At 39.7% G+C, this 15,120-nt stretch overlaps 1 protein-coding gene across 2 annotated transcripts in view; it reads left to right on the top strand.

The window, feature by feature from the left end:
* Positions 1–2,399: 2,399 nt before the first annotated feature.
* Positions 2,400–15,120, top strand: part of rassf7a (Ras association domain family member 7a) — a 36,747-nt gene continuing 24,026 nt past the window's right edge. The window contains exon 1 of one of the 2 annotated variants that reach the window (XM_087796683.1): positions 2,400–2,488. The gene's annotated coding sequence lies outside the window, so the exon portion shown is untranslated. Of the gene's footprint in view, positions 2,489–11,349; positions 11,965–15,120 lie in introns of those variants that run through there. The other variant, XM_087796682.1, reaches the window with a different exon arrangement.

Here is a 15,120-nt window from a genome sequence, read left to right on the forward strand (position 1 = left end):
GGAAATGAAATCAACCCCAACCAATTCAACTTTGCCAATGTTCAAGCCTTGAGGTTTGTCACCGCACGTCATCGATCCTAGACGTCTCTAAGGGACCCGTTGTATATAAGAAGCGGGAGGTGAGCAAAGCCCATTAATATGTCATTAGTTTTTGAAATAAGTCGCACTTTAAGTGTTCTTATATACTAAAAAATATTGTAAATAAGGTTTAGGATTCAACTGTTATACTGGCTATAATTGAGTATCTATTTGAACTGAGTCTACAAGAATAAATCATCTGTGTCTGATCACTAATAGAAGGGCTTTGCTGTAATGGGATCAGGAGGTGTTTGAATGGAGTGCAACTGCGTGTAACTAGTTATACGGTTACGACCAATTGTACGATGACACCACTAGTCCTTAGTATGACAAACTAGTACACACCGTAGTAGCTAATGGCAAACTTTTACATTAAAGTCTCGCGCATAAAGAAATGAAAAAATCTATAAGGATGAAATACTTCAAACAAGTTCAATTTACGTGTCAAACCTGATCGGTTTACCAACTTACCACGGACTCCATCATCCTTTCTCTGAAATGATAGGTTAAGGTCTTATCTTGTCTTCTCTGTGGATGTGTTTTTATTCTGCTAGATCTGTCATCTTTCCATGCCACTGCTCATCATCTATCCATTCACACACACGACATAATTGGACACTTTCCACTTTGTAAAATGCTGCTGCGCGGACGAGACCCGTCTGCAACAGATGAAGTAGTGTAATTTAATGTCACCGAGGCGACGCACATCGGGGGAAATGATTGTGTTCAAGTGGACGAGGCGCCGCGCAGAAAACGTGATGGATACGTTGTCTAAGTCTGAGCAATCACTGGCTGCTTTTATGTGGCTTCTCTCAGACTGAGGAGGATTTACACCCCTGAGTTTACTGTCGTTCAATTAACCACCCAGCATGTTGTTGTTTAAACTTGATGGAACAAAGTATAAACAGACACGAAAAACATCAACTTCGCTCTTTGAAGCAACATTAAACTCAGGAGTGAGTAATTACCATTAAATATTTGAGAGAGATTTATGTAGTGAAACTATCTGCTGGATACTTGGAGATCAGTGTATGAGTAGATTTGGATCAAAAGATAAATATAAGGATTTTGTCTGATTTTCGTGGCTGATAAAGTAAGTAAGTACTGTCTTGATGGTGTCACACATGTACATGGTAGCACATGGAAGAATTATTCAAGAGCAGATTTGACTGAGATCATAACCAAAGGCAACTGAGCTTAGACACACTTTTATGTAGTTGTAAAATCATTTTTTTATTAGTAATGTTTGACAGGATTAGGATTTATACTAATTAAGTAAGTAAGTCATTTATATTTATAGAGCGCTTTTCCAGACCAGGGTCACAAAGCGCTTAAACAATCAAAACAATATTCAATAAAATAACCAATAATAATAATAAATTAATACTATAATACTCTTTTACAAATCAAAAAAATATAATTATTATACGTGCACAATATGTATTTTGTTGATGTTCATATTCATTCATTTTCTACCGCTTTATAGTTTATGGGGGTCGCGGGTAAACTGGAGTGTATCCCAGTTTCATTAGGCGAGAGGCAGGGGACACCCTGGACAGGACGCCAGTCTGTCACAGGGCACACAAAGACAGACAACCACTCACACACACTCTCATACCTATGGACAATTTCTCAAGTTCTCAATCAACCTCTGTATGTACAAACTCCACACAGAAAGGTCACAAGTTGGCTTGGCCTGGAAGCGAACCAGCAACCTTCTCCCTGTGAGGCGACCGTGCGCCCTGATCTTCATATTATTACAGCTTTATGTTGATTAAATACACTATTTAAAGGTAGTTAAGCGAGCTCAGAGTCATTAAATATGCTCTTTGTGTTGTCTTATCAAAGCTAGTGGTTGCAAGTCTTTGTACATTTTCATCTAAATCGCTGAGTCGTTGAATTGTTGTTCTCGCTCACTTTTTGGCTGCAGCCAAATAGTTGAGTAACGAAGGATGCAGAGCCAGTTTGTGTGGTCACAGTGAACTACTGAACTCTGACTCCAACTCATCAAACTATTTTTATCGTTCTTTTGTCTCTCCTCCGTGGCCTCCTCCTGCACCCCCCCCGCCTCCCCCCACCCTCCCCAATACACCCTTCATCACCCCCTCTTCTCACTTTGGGGCGGTGGGAGTGGTGCTCGGTCAGTCATGTGACTTTTTTGTTTGAACACAATCACCGGTGTTCGCCATTGGGTGATTCCTTTGAAAAGAGCGTTGGTTTCCAGGGACGACAGCGAATGGCGGCACCACTTCACTTGCCCCTGTAGCCGCCCCCCCCTCCTCTGTGTATATCATTTTCAGTCCAGTCTCTGTGTCACACAGGCCCGGCTGGATCAGGTAGCCCAGGAGCACAACACCAAGCTTCAGTGACAAGATCCCATCACCCTTTTTTCCCGGTTGTCCTGCTGGCGGTGAGTCCAACAACCTCATAAGACATCAGTTTTTTTGCTTTGGCTCTGATTTGACTTATAAAGCTTAAACAAATTAAAAGTCATTGAAATATGTTTGGACCACCATGATGGGGGCGGGGGGTTCAAAGATGATTGGGTGGGTTAACAACTACTCTCTGTGTGTTTGCCACCCATCGTGGAGCCAAGCTTACATCATCTTTTGTGGAAAGTTATTGGCTCTAAGAGCAAAGAAAAACAATTATGTCGGTTGCTCCCATGCATCGACAAGAAGAGGAATTAAGAGTTCCACACCATGCCTTCGTTGGATTCTGAGCAAGCTAATGTCATTTTTTATTGACCGCTCATGACACAAATACATTATAGACACTTTTTATTTTTCACTTTAACAAAGTGTCAGAAACTCTCTTTGTCACATGAATTATCCGTTTTGAGGGTGAAATCATTATCAATGTGGTTATTATTATGATATAAGTACTAGTTGGAATTCATAAAAAACAAGTGAAGTGAAAGAAAAAGCCCCAAAGCCGCAAATAAACAAAATATAATATCAGAAATATTGTAAATTTGGCCTTTATACAGTATTAAAGTTTTCAAGAAAAGCCTCGTATTTTTGAGCCTCATCTAAACGTAAATCAACAAAGACCCTTATATCATTTATATGGCCCCGTTATTACAAATGTTTTATTGCAGGGTTTCACATACATTATCGGTGGAAAATATGGGAATTTTTTGTCAACAGTTTTGACAAAACATCTTCCTCATGTGACGATATGCAACAGAAAAATGGTGGTGACCGGTAACGACAAGACTCAATGTTAACTAATAATAAAAACTTAGCTAAAATCATTTACATCGTCCAGAAAAAAATCTCAATATCAGTTTGACATGAGCAGGTTTGAGGTATTTAAAACCTAGGAACGGCTGTGTTGTATACAATAGTCTGGGACGACATAAATTCACAGCAAAAAAAATCTACTAAATAAACATTGATTTAATAAACTACAACATTAACTGTGTGGGGTTTGCATTTTTCTGTGTAAAGTTGTTATAATGTGGGTTTGATTAAAAAAGTAATTTGAACACAGCTGCTGCCTCCAGTATTAAACCTGTGCCTGAAATCCTTCGGTGCGCTTGTGGCTTTTATGACACCGCAAATATACTTTCAATCCTCCTGTAACAAGATCTGTTGCAGTAGAAGCAAATATTTATTCGCCCCACCATGAAATATTCACCACGGACTGGGATTGTGTTCTGGCCAACGATGAGTTGATGTATTGTTACGGCGACTGGCCTCGAGTGGCACTGCTGTCGCTCGTCTCCTCGGGCTCGACCAACCGTGTGGTCGGCGTCTTGTTTGATTGCCATGGCAACTCTAAAAATGAGCGCCTCTCTGAGGTTGCACTCTATCTGATGACACACATGCATCTGTTGACTGACACTTGACCTGCGCCGCAGACACATGAAGGAAGTGTGTGTTAGTGATCACGGTGACTTATTCTCCTCTGAATAGCAATGTTCTCAGACATGTTGGACTGGTAATGCACTTTCGTTGTCGTTGTTGTGCGTCTTGAAATACTAACCTACTTGTGTAGGTCTTGCCTCAGGTTATGTTCTTTGTTAATCACTTCATAGTAACTTTCTCCGTTTTGAATAATAGTATTTCCACCGCCTTTGTTGAGAAGAATTCGGGTTTGAATTTCATGATCCATCTCTCGTCTAGAGAGTTATTTTTTAACCCATTGAAGAAGTCAAAATATGTCTTGCTTTTTTCCTGCAACACTCATTACAAAAATATTGAGACGACCGAACAGTAAACCTTCTCCAATCCTCCAAAATAAACGACTGAATACCGTATTTTCATCACTATTAGGCGCACCAGATTATAAACCGCACCTTCAATAAATGGCCTATTTTAGAACTGTTTTCACAATTAATGCGCACCGGATTATAAGGCGCATAGAATAAAAGTCACAGTAAAACATTTGACCGGGGTTGCGTTATGCATCCACTAGATAAAGCTGTGCTAAAGGGGATGTCAACAAAACAGTCAGATAAAGTCAAACTTTATTAAGCTTTCTGACAACTTTGTTCACTCCCATGTTAACGATGTTCAAATGATGATTAAAATGCTTCAAGCAGCGGCGCGTGAGACTGGTGTTGTGAGCAAACAACTGTTGAGCGAGCAGCAGTGAAGTTGAGCACATGTATGACGGCTAGAGCGTGCGTGTATGACATGTTGAACCCACGTGTATGACTGGTTGAGCGTGCAGCAGAGTGAATTTGAGTGTACAACAACCAAGACACACTCGCTCAAAAAGGTGGCAGTAATCTTACTCCATAGACGTCCGGCCATGATGTGACGTGCGTTTGAAAATCCCACTCCCTGATGTCATAATGACGTAATCCTGCCCACGGCGTGTCGGCTAGGTCGGCTAGGTCGGCTCAGAGTCATGAAAGTGTTTATAAACAAGTCACCCACCAGGTAATGTTCATATATAAGGCGCTCCGGATTATAAGGCGCACTGTCATCTTTGAGAAAATTAATGGCTTTTACGGTACATCCTTGATGTAGGTTCTTAGGTGTGTGTCCAGTGTGTCCCCCCACCTCTCGCCCAAATCAATTGGGAAACTTATCCAGCCCCTGCAACCCCCATAAGGGATTAAACGGAATAGAAAATGAATGAATATCTTTGATTTAGAAAACATGCATGTACAACTTTCAAATTTGATCGAACAATTTGTTCCTCATTGGATGATCTGCGGCGAGACTTAAGTTTAGCACCTTATTCCCTCTTGCCTTAAAGTAATCTTTCTGGTTTGGAGTGCTTTTGATGTGTCTTTCTTTGTTGTTATAATTAGTAAAACAAATAGTTACAAGTTTTGGCCGTCAGTGTCACCCGCGCGTTAATATTTGATCCAAGGCTTGTTATTGTTTCGCTGACGCAACTATGAGGAAACTGGCACTAAGGGCGCGTTTGTCGCCTTTGACAGACTGCCATGATGTCACTGCTGACCCGACAATCCTCACATTCTTGCTGATAGGCTCTGGCAGATGTGTGTGTGGGGGGCATACGTGGGAGCGACGCACACATATGGCCTTTGTCTAAGCACTGATTAGTAATCTGGCACATCCACGGGTGAGTAATGAATTCAATACCACGTGTGTGCCCACTTGAAGACGCACTCCAACCTGATGAAGATGTTGATAGATACTCTTAGCGGCCTCATTAAAATTTAGGAGGTCTCTAAGTGATGTTCTGGGGCCAATTTTGTTTTGCTCGTCGAAATCCGTTTGAAAATCCAAAACGCATCTCTATAATCCGTCCAAACGTATCGTCCGTCAAATCTTCTGACATGTGCCCAGGTAGTATTATTTCACTTACAAAAGATTCCGCTAATGTGTGGCAGTTGCACCTTTGCTTTGATCCAGCTCAGACACAGAAGCAGGAAAGATGACAGGCTGGTATTAGTGAGCTTTTAAAGCTGTCGCTCCAGCAGGTGTTTGAATTGTTCAGCTCCCCAGATGCTCGGCCGCAAAAAGAAAAGGGCCTCTATGTTCGGACCGAGTGAAACGATGAGTGACATGGTCGACTTTTTGTGTTGCCTTGAAAAGAAGGTTTAGGACTTAAGAAAGGAGAAAGGGGAACTATTGCCAAAACAAATATACTGTTTAGAGAGGAGAGAAAACAGATGGATTGGCGGCTGTGTATGCGTCTGCGTACCTTGTTTTTCTTTACTCTTTCTGCCGCTTATGTAGCTTTTGTTCACCTCTGGCCCTTGACCTGGCGTGCACTTATGACTTCCCTGTCTGCTGAGCTATATTTCCTGCCATTTAAGTCGTCACATTAGCTTTTTCTTATCACTTTCTCTCGTCTTTTGCCTTAAGCGGGGAATCGTGTCCCGACCTGCCCCGAAGATGGTAAAAAAGCCAATGTTTTAAATATTCTGTCGCAGTCTTTTTACTGGTTCATTTGTAATTAATATTGACGGGAAGAACACAAGACGGCAAAGATAGGAAATGATTAACCGCTTTGCTTAATATTTGCTTAATCCTTATGGTAGGTAGGTAGGTAGATAGTCAGGTTTGTAGATAGTCAGGTAGGTAGTCAGGTAGGTAGGTAGCCAGGTAGGTAGGTAGGTATTCAGGTTCATAGGTAGTCAAGTTGATAGGTAGGTAGGTAGTCAGGTAGGTAGGTAGGTAGTCAGGGAGGTAGGTAGGTAGTCAGGTAGGAGGGTAGGTAGGTAGGTAGGAAGGCAGGTAGATAGGTAGTTAGGTAGTTAATGTAGAAATGTGAGTCTCCTAAAAATCAGCCCCGAACGAAATACTGACAACACATAACACAGACCAAGTCTGTTGCAATGGAAACATGATCAAAGTCCAAATTGTACTTCAGAAATGTTATTTGTTTTCCATTCTATTTCCATTCCGTTTGGGCACCAGCACCATTTACAAAGTACAAATGTTTCGCCGGTTTTTGGTGAAAAACCTAAACAATACCTTATGAAGAGTCTTGTCACTGTGTGGTCCACATCTAAAAGTTTGTAAAATTGGCAAAACTTCCCCATGATCCCCTACTTTAGCTACAATTAGATCAAATTACAGAAAAAAAAGATTGAAAGTGAAAATAAAAGTCAGTGATGTTAGCAAACAGATGCTACATCCAACTAAGTTGATTCATTTAAAAAACTTAAATTAAGCAAGTAAAGATTATCCGTAAAGCACCTTTTTAGATCAGGCTCACAAAGCGCTTTAACAATCAAAAACAAAACCCAGTTAAAATATTTATACTTTAAGCATAATTTTGTTTGTCAATAACGAATAGGTCGTTTTTTCCTAAGGTGACAGAGGTTGCATTTAAAGTAAGTATGTAAGTAACAATGACAATAACAATTACAATTTCTAATTTTGTTTGTCAATAAAGAATAGATTGTGGTTTCGTAAGGTCACAGAAGTAGCATTTATAGTAAGTAAGTAAGTAACAATGACAATAACAATTACAATTTCTATTTTTTTTTTCTCAATAAAGAATAGGTTGTTTCCTAAGGTCACAGAAATAGCATTTATAGTAAGTAAGTAATTAAGTAAGTAACAATGACAATAACAATTACAATTACTAATATTGTTTGTCATTAAAGAATATGTGGTTTGATCCTAATGCCACACAAGTAGCATTTACAGTATAAACTTGACTCACTAGCCTTTAACTTCTGTTTGACACCTAAGTAAATACGACAATCCCTGCTGGCCTTTAACATCGGTTGTTTACAGTGATATGTAGTCGACAAGTTGTTTGTAGAAAAAACCTCCCCAAAAGTCTTTGTTCTTGGTTTCGAGTGTTCTATATTTAAGCGTAGCAGTGCAATTACCTTCATCCGTCCTGCTTGTTGTAATGATAGATGCGGCGCAACTACACAACTGAGTTGGTCAGACCATAATGAGAAAGTAAGAGAAGGGAATAATTGTCAAAAACATATGATTGCTATCTCTGGGGTTAGGATGAAGTCATGTTTACAGCGGGATGTTAAATTTCATTGAGCCGTAGTAAAACAAAAGTCATAAATAAGAAACCAGGAAGTTAAAGAAGCAGAGACAGGTCATCGTATTGCTGCTCATTCTTTATGCACGGCCAACAGAGATTTTATTAGCATGCATCGACTTCTCTCAGCTCTCAAACAGAGTTGTTTGAACCACTGCCAGACCCAACAGGTCTATTTTTCACAAGAGTCTTGTCTTCCCTTGGCTGCGGTTTTGTCGACACACACCCTTGATGTTATTTTTACGGTTGAGGGGTTGTAATGGAGCGCAGTGAACGTTATTCAAAAATAATATTCATTATCTTTTATTCCTGATTTAAAGTTTACTCAATAATGATTGCAATTTCCATTACGCATCCTTCAAATTGCTCAAGTCCAGGGTGAAGAGCCGCCATGAGCCCCAGATGCTACTCTGTATTGGAGCAAGAGATCTAATTCAAGTCTCTGACAGTTGAAGAAACTCATGCTTATAAAGACAGTGGATATGTCCACAATGAATACTAATCCTGTAGGAATGAGGACAAAGACAAGGCAAGAGTCAAATATTGTACAGTGTTTTCATATAAAGTGATGAGTATAATTAAAACTCAAAATAGTACTTATACTAAAATGTTTTATCCGGATGAGATACTTATTTTCGAAAGTCTCGATAATTGTTTTTTTTCAGACCTGAAACATCTCATACTTGCAGTTGCTAATTTTTTATTATAAATTATTTTACCTGTCATTCTATTAATTGTTATATTTTGTCACAGAGGTTATTTTGACTTTCTTCTTATTATCAAAAATATAGATTTTTATTTTATTATATTCATTTATTTATTTATATAATTTTTGACTCATTTACTTTATTTCTATCCTTGTGGTATCCAGCATCGAATATTTTCCAGGGTATTGTTATAAAAAATCTAAATTTTAGAATTTAAATTAGAATAAGATTTTTTTTTTTTTTAATTTAGCTGGATGAAAAAAAGGGAAACCAAACTGAAAAGCCTATATCTAGTTTTGAAAAACAAAAACACACTGACTGAAGCTCCACCCACATGCTGTTCTGACACTAGGGGGAGCCAGAAACAATAATTTCAAACTTACCTATTGCTGCTTTTGCTTACAAAATATTTGAATGAACATTATATTCATAAAAAAAGGGTTTCATTAAAATAGAACAAGATAATCCAAATGTATATCGTAAGTGTTTCGCTATGAATGTGGATGTGGTCACTCAAACTAGACACAATTCAAATAATATCATTATTAAAGTATGTCAGATTATCTGCAAACTAATACTAAAGCAATGGCGTCTGTTATCTTAATGTTAAAAAAACAACTCAAGAATTTATTTAATCAGATGCAGCGAGTCGGATGAGAAAAGGGGTTTTTGGGAATGTTTGAGTCACTGTGAGTAAGAGGATGATATGTGGGGTTCGACAGCGGAGGGAGGCGTCCTGAGGAATGCCTGGAAGGTGTCAGTGGTCTGGGAGGCCTTGGCCTGATAATCCCCCACTAACATCACAATACCCTCGCACCCCCACTCCCTGTCGGTCTCCCTTCCACCGCACTTATCGGCAGTCGCTTCTCCATAGAACTTGGTGAAGTTTCAATAACATCTCCTGGATTAAAATCGGTGACGGGACAGACACGACTAATGGCCTCCCCGTCACCTCAACCTTTTCTCACTCTTGGCCCTTTCGGCCGAGCCTTCAGATTCTCACCCACTTTATACTTCTTCGATTCTACAATGTGGTTAAAGGGATTTGACAACTCCGATCCCAGAATGTGCCAAAAGCTTTGCTTTACAGACGGCGAAACGCAGTTCAAAGTGAGCCACGTCTCTGCGGGCACGAGTGACGCAGGCGACTCAAAGCTCCTTCCACACATTCTTTCTCTCGCTCTTTTGTTTGCCCGATTTCATTCAGCCAATTAATGTCATTAATCCAAAGCTATTTCTGGAGCATCTGTCCAAACCATGTCAAACTCTTATTTGATTCTTATAAAAGAAACTAATAAGGAACATATGTACAGTATATATTTTTTTGCATCATATTGTCCCCAAACATGTCCTTAAATTTGCAATAATGATGATAATGATGCTTTAATATCACATTATCACTGGCTTAAGCTGGTTTTTAAGTTCGTATTAATCGAATGAATAAATGACCTACTATTTCTAGGTAACTGCATATAGACTATAACCATATAACCATTAATTCTCTGTCTATTTTTTGGTCCGTTTGTAATTCCTAAAAGTCAGCTTTGAGGAAGCAGGATTTGTGAGGTCCATTTGTTGAGAGCCTTGTTATGTCAAGTGGTGGTTTACACAACTCACACAAAGGTAATATGAGTCGAGAAGGGCTGTGGAGGTCAAATAGTGGGTGTTTAAGAAAAACGGACCACCTCGGGACCTTGTCACTGCCATAGATCTTCAAGTTGTCAGCTCTTTATCTCCGAACGTAGTAAAAAAAAAAAGTATTAAAATGTGTCTATTTTATAATATAATAAGTCAGTTCATTAGAAACAAATATCATCCCTTAATTCATGTGTCAATATTTACCCAAGTCGGTGTTTCTTTTTTATTATTCAATTATCAAGGAGTTGTGTTATTTAAGATTTAAATAAAATTGCCATGAGGCGAATACGGGTGTTAATAAAATATACATTATATTTCAGAAACAAAAGTCAAATCAGTAACAAATACAGAAAACAAAATGTGTCATGAAGGGAAACGGTGATAGAGCCGATGACAGTTTCTACACATAGAAGAATAGAAAGCAGGTTTCGCTGAATCACATCGTCAGATGAATCCATGTCTATTTCAGTTTAGCCTTAAGAAGTTTCTCTGGTACACGACTGGGTATCAGTTGTCAGGCCCAAGTTTCATCTTCAGATGGGGGCGAGAGGGGGGGATGGTACAGGAGGACACACAAAGAGGACGTTAGTAATGCTTCCAATTTAGATTGAGATGATATTTAGATGTAAAGAATACATGTCGGCTCATGCTGTGTGTGGCTCCCACACATCCTGCCCGATCCATTTGTCACGCGTGTTCTGGCTCAATGCATGCGAAGAGGTACTGGGTTCTGTTCTCAAAAACTTCAGGATCGAAAAAAAACAAAACAAATCATCATCAAGTCGTAAAATGTTCAGCTGATACCAGTTCTTACTTCCTCCCTATCAGGTGTTCAGTGTGAGTCACGCGCCAGGAACTGACCGCTGGACTATGACCTCATTTCCAGGAGAAAAAAAAAAAAAGGAACACCTGAGAAACTCATTTGTTTAATCAGCTGTGCATGTGACTCGTGGCTGGAGGGATGAGGTCATACTTCAGGAACAATCCATTCACCATGAATACATGTCGTGGAAACACGACGCCGAAAGAAAACACAAAAGAGTTTAAAAGCAAAAAAAAAAAAAAAAATACCTGTAAAAAGGGGGCGGGTTGTGTTGACAACATAGCCGGAGAGGGTGGAGAGAAAGAGAGGGGAGGGAAGGAGAGAGGACTCACTGCGAGGGTGTGTTCCTGTGTGTGGGTGAGACGGAGAGAAGGAAGGAGGAGGGTGTAGACGGAGAGAGAGAGAACTCTTTGCAGTCTCTCAGATCTTGGCTGTGGAGAGGACACCCTGGAGAGGTGCATTCCTGAGACAAGCCAGCGAGCAGAAGAGTCGCGCCATCATTTGTTATCTTCGCGTCATTTTGCCTCTGACCTCCGCCGGACTGGACTCCCTCCCCCCCACCCCACCTCTCTCTCGCTCACCTGCTAGCTCACACACACACTAACACACACACACACACACACACACACACCGCTCAACCGGCTCTGCTGCTCTGTCAGATTTAAAGGATTTTCCCCCCCGAGCGAGGCTGTGAGGCGGCGAGAATTAGAAGAGACAAAGAGCATTAGAGACATTGAGACGAAGGACAAAAAAAAAAAATCCCGTCACTTGGTGAGTTTAAGAGTTTTTTTTTTCTTTTCCTTCTGGTGAATGTTTGAGCGTATCCTTGAACGTTTGAATGTCAGCGCTGAGAAGTTCCTCTCAAGTCTCTCTCTGGGATTATGGTTTTTTGGCTCACTAGAGTTGAAAAGTTTTCTGCACCATTTTCCTTTTAGAGATAATAATGGATCGTTTGCGGGAGGTCACGTGACACACTTCCTTTTTAAAATAAAAGTCATGCCAAATTAAATATGACTTTAATTAAATGTGAAATCTTTATTTTTTTGTGTATAAGTTGCTCTTAAAATGTTCACTCTTACTGGAGAAAATTGTAATTTTCAAAAATGTTCCTTCAGTACAATGTACTTTACTGTGTACTTTCAGAACTTATTTTCATGCATGTTGAATTATGCTGCGAGCAAGTGTAATGTACCAAGAGGCTCAAAGCCTATTTAAACATTGACTCATGGTTATGCATGCTGAGCCTTTCACTTAACATTTGTCAGCATGGTTTGTGTCAGTCGAGAGAGAGAGGGGGGGGGGGACTCGTAGCTCATTATCTAGCTCTATTTCGGACCCAATCAGGAAACCTCGATGATATCGCCGACAGCACCCTAGTTAATAGAGATTTTTCTTATTCTTTTCATAACTTTTTCTGCCCCGGACTGTCTCTCACGTTGTCGCTCGCAGAGGAAACTGGGGTGTAAAGTGATAATGTCAGCAAATTCGACTAGTTCGTCTTGAGTTTCCTTTAATTAAGATTCCCGTACACGTGATGACTTTTAAAACTCCATTAAAGTCGAAAGAATTAAAAAAAGAAAAGAAAAAAGGGTTGAGTTACATAACACTGCCGAGTTGGATGTTTTTACAGATTCAACTTTTTTTCATCAAAAAGAGGAATGAAGTCATTTAACCTTCTTTTTTAAATCCTCATTGTGATGATATTACGCAGATATTGAAGGTGTTATATCAGTTTAACAAATACATTTCTGCAGATGATGCGTGTCTCTATCTCGCCCTTATTTATATGTTCTGCATTGTCAGCACTGGGAGTGTGTTTTGGCAAGAATCTGACTACAAAATACAAAATGTTGTGATACTTTAGGAACAACTATATATTTTAAGTATTCCCCGAGTACTTTACTCTGGTCTTGCACAATTTACAGACCACATGACCGTTGACAAAGTTGTAACTGCTTTCATTTATTTCGAAACCAAAATATGTCCAAACATCAGCTGCTGAGGTCGACTGTATCCTCTCGTCCTCAGTCAACGTCAGGTTCTCGAGTAATTCCATTGTTCCTTCCTTAATCTGTTCTGATGACGTGATGACTGCTGCCATCTAGTAAAAGGAAGTTCAATTGCGACACAAAAATGAACAAACAGTGATTTAATTGTAATTTTTTATTTTACTCAAACCTCATTGCAATATAAACAGTAAACAAATGATTTGAGAGCCAAAAAAAACACCAAAACATAATACAAATGAAAAGTTCTGTTGAATATTGATGTAGTATCGTGAAAGAAATATTGTGATATTCGAGCGTATTGATATTTTCTCACACCCGCTACTGAGCGCAACCTCGCGATTGTGACAGTTCTAGTCAATATGCCAAAATATTTTGTTTTACAGTTCAATTAGTTTCGTCTAGAAACGTGTAAATATTATTTCCGTCACTCTCCTGATTGTAATCTGAGTCAAAATGACTTTTGCAAGCAAACATAAGTAGAAGATAAATGGTAGAAATCTTTCTTTACATGTGTTCTTTTTATTCTTTTTATTTTATGTGATGTGTTTTTTATAGAAGAAGTACACATCACGTTCCATTCGTGGCAAGTGCCTCTTTTTTCCCATCACTTCTCCCCCAAACAAGTGTATTTTGAACGGAGACAGAACAAGAACCTCCACAGAGACCTGTCGGCTCTTGTTCTCTGCAATCTCATTTTTTACCGCTCCTTTATTCCTCTTATATACGATTGAGTCCTCTAAGAAAAGCTTCCTCCTTGTCTCCCTTTTGAGGCGTCTGTCATTTTTCCCTAAATCATTCTTGGTAAACGCACGTTTTTCGGAGAAGTCTTTAATGCTTTGGAAAAATAGTCACCAGGTGTTTGTTCAGTTCCTGCACCGACAGCCGGAGCTCATTAGAAACACTTGACTGTATACCTAGGAAATAATATGTTTGAACAGAGTCAGGCTGTTTATTTTTGGGAAGGGAGTTTGAGTAACTTTTCGCTCTCTCTCCCTCCAGACATCATCCTCTCTCTCTCTCTCTCTCTCTCTCTCTCTCTCTCTCTCTCTCTCTCTCTCTCACTCTCTCCGTCTTTCGCTCGGTCTGCCTCGCACGCTCCGTGTTCTTTTCCGTGCGTCCTTCCTCCCCCGGTGCACTGGGACGGAAGGCAGCGCTGTACTGTGCTGTGCTCATGTCGGATCCATTAGGGATGAAAGTACACTGCGGTGATAAAAGATTGATCTAGTCCTCCTCGCGTCGCCTTCGCATCCTTCACACCCGGCTCCCTCATCCTTAACCCACGCCCGCTCCTTCCAATCCAAAGTCAACCCAGTTTTTTTTTTCAGATTTATCAAAACATCTGCTCTCTCTTGCATTAGTCATCGAAAACATGGTTTCCCTCGCAGGATTGGACCGAGGGGAAACGTGTTTTTGTGTACCGCACCGTACTCTGACCTGTCGTACACGGGCCCCCGTACGCTGTCAATCAAGGATGAAAGAATCTGAAATTTCTTGTGTCTTTAAAAGAAGCTGCGACTATCACTACGAGGGGTTTGAAAAAAAAAATTGAAACGCTGATATATCTCAATCTGGTATCTGGTATATATCTGTTTTTTACTTACAATACTAAATAAACACTTTATTTTAATACTTTAAGTATTGGCTTTCAATTATTTTTAATGGTTCATGTTTACAAGGAAGTGTGCATAAATAAATAATACTAATAATAATTTTGAAATTAACATACAACTATTCACATATTTTTGTTATGTTACAATCAAACTCCAAGTCAATATGTCCTTCGCAGCTAAAGATACGATTAAATGTCATGAGATCCCAGCGACAGCTGAGGACGAGAGGATACGGCCGACTCCAGCAGCTTTTAGAGCCTACATTTTGACATATTTTGGTTTCCAAACAATACTTCTCCACTAATACA

The sequence above is a fragment of the Callionymus lyra genome, chromosome 8 (assembly GCF_982586985.1).
Source record: "Callionymus lyra chromosome 8, fCalLyr1.hap1.1, whole genome shotgun sequence".
NCBI classification, from domain to species: Eukaryota; Metazoa; Chordata; class Actinopteri; order Syngnathiformes; family Callionymidae; genus Callionymus; species Callionymus lyra.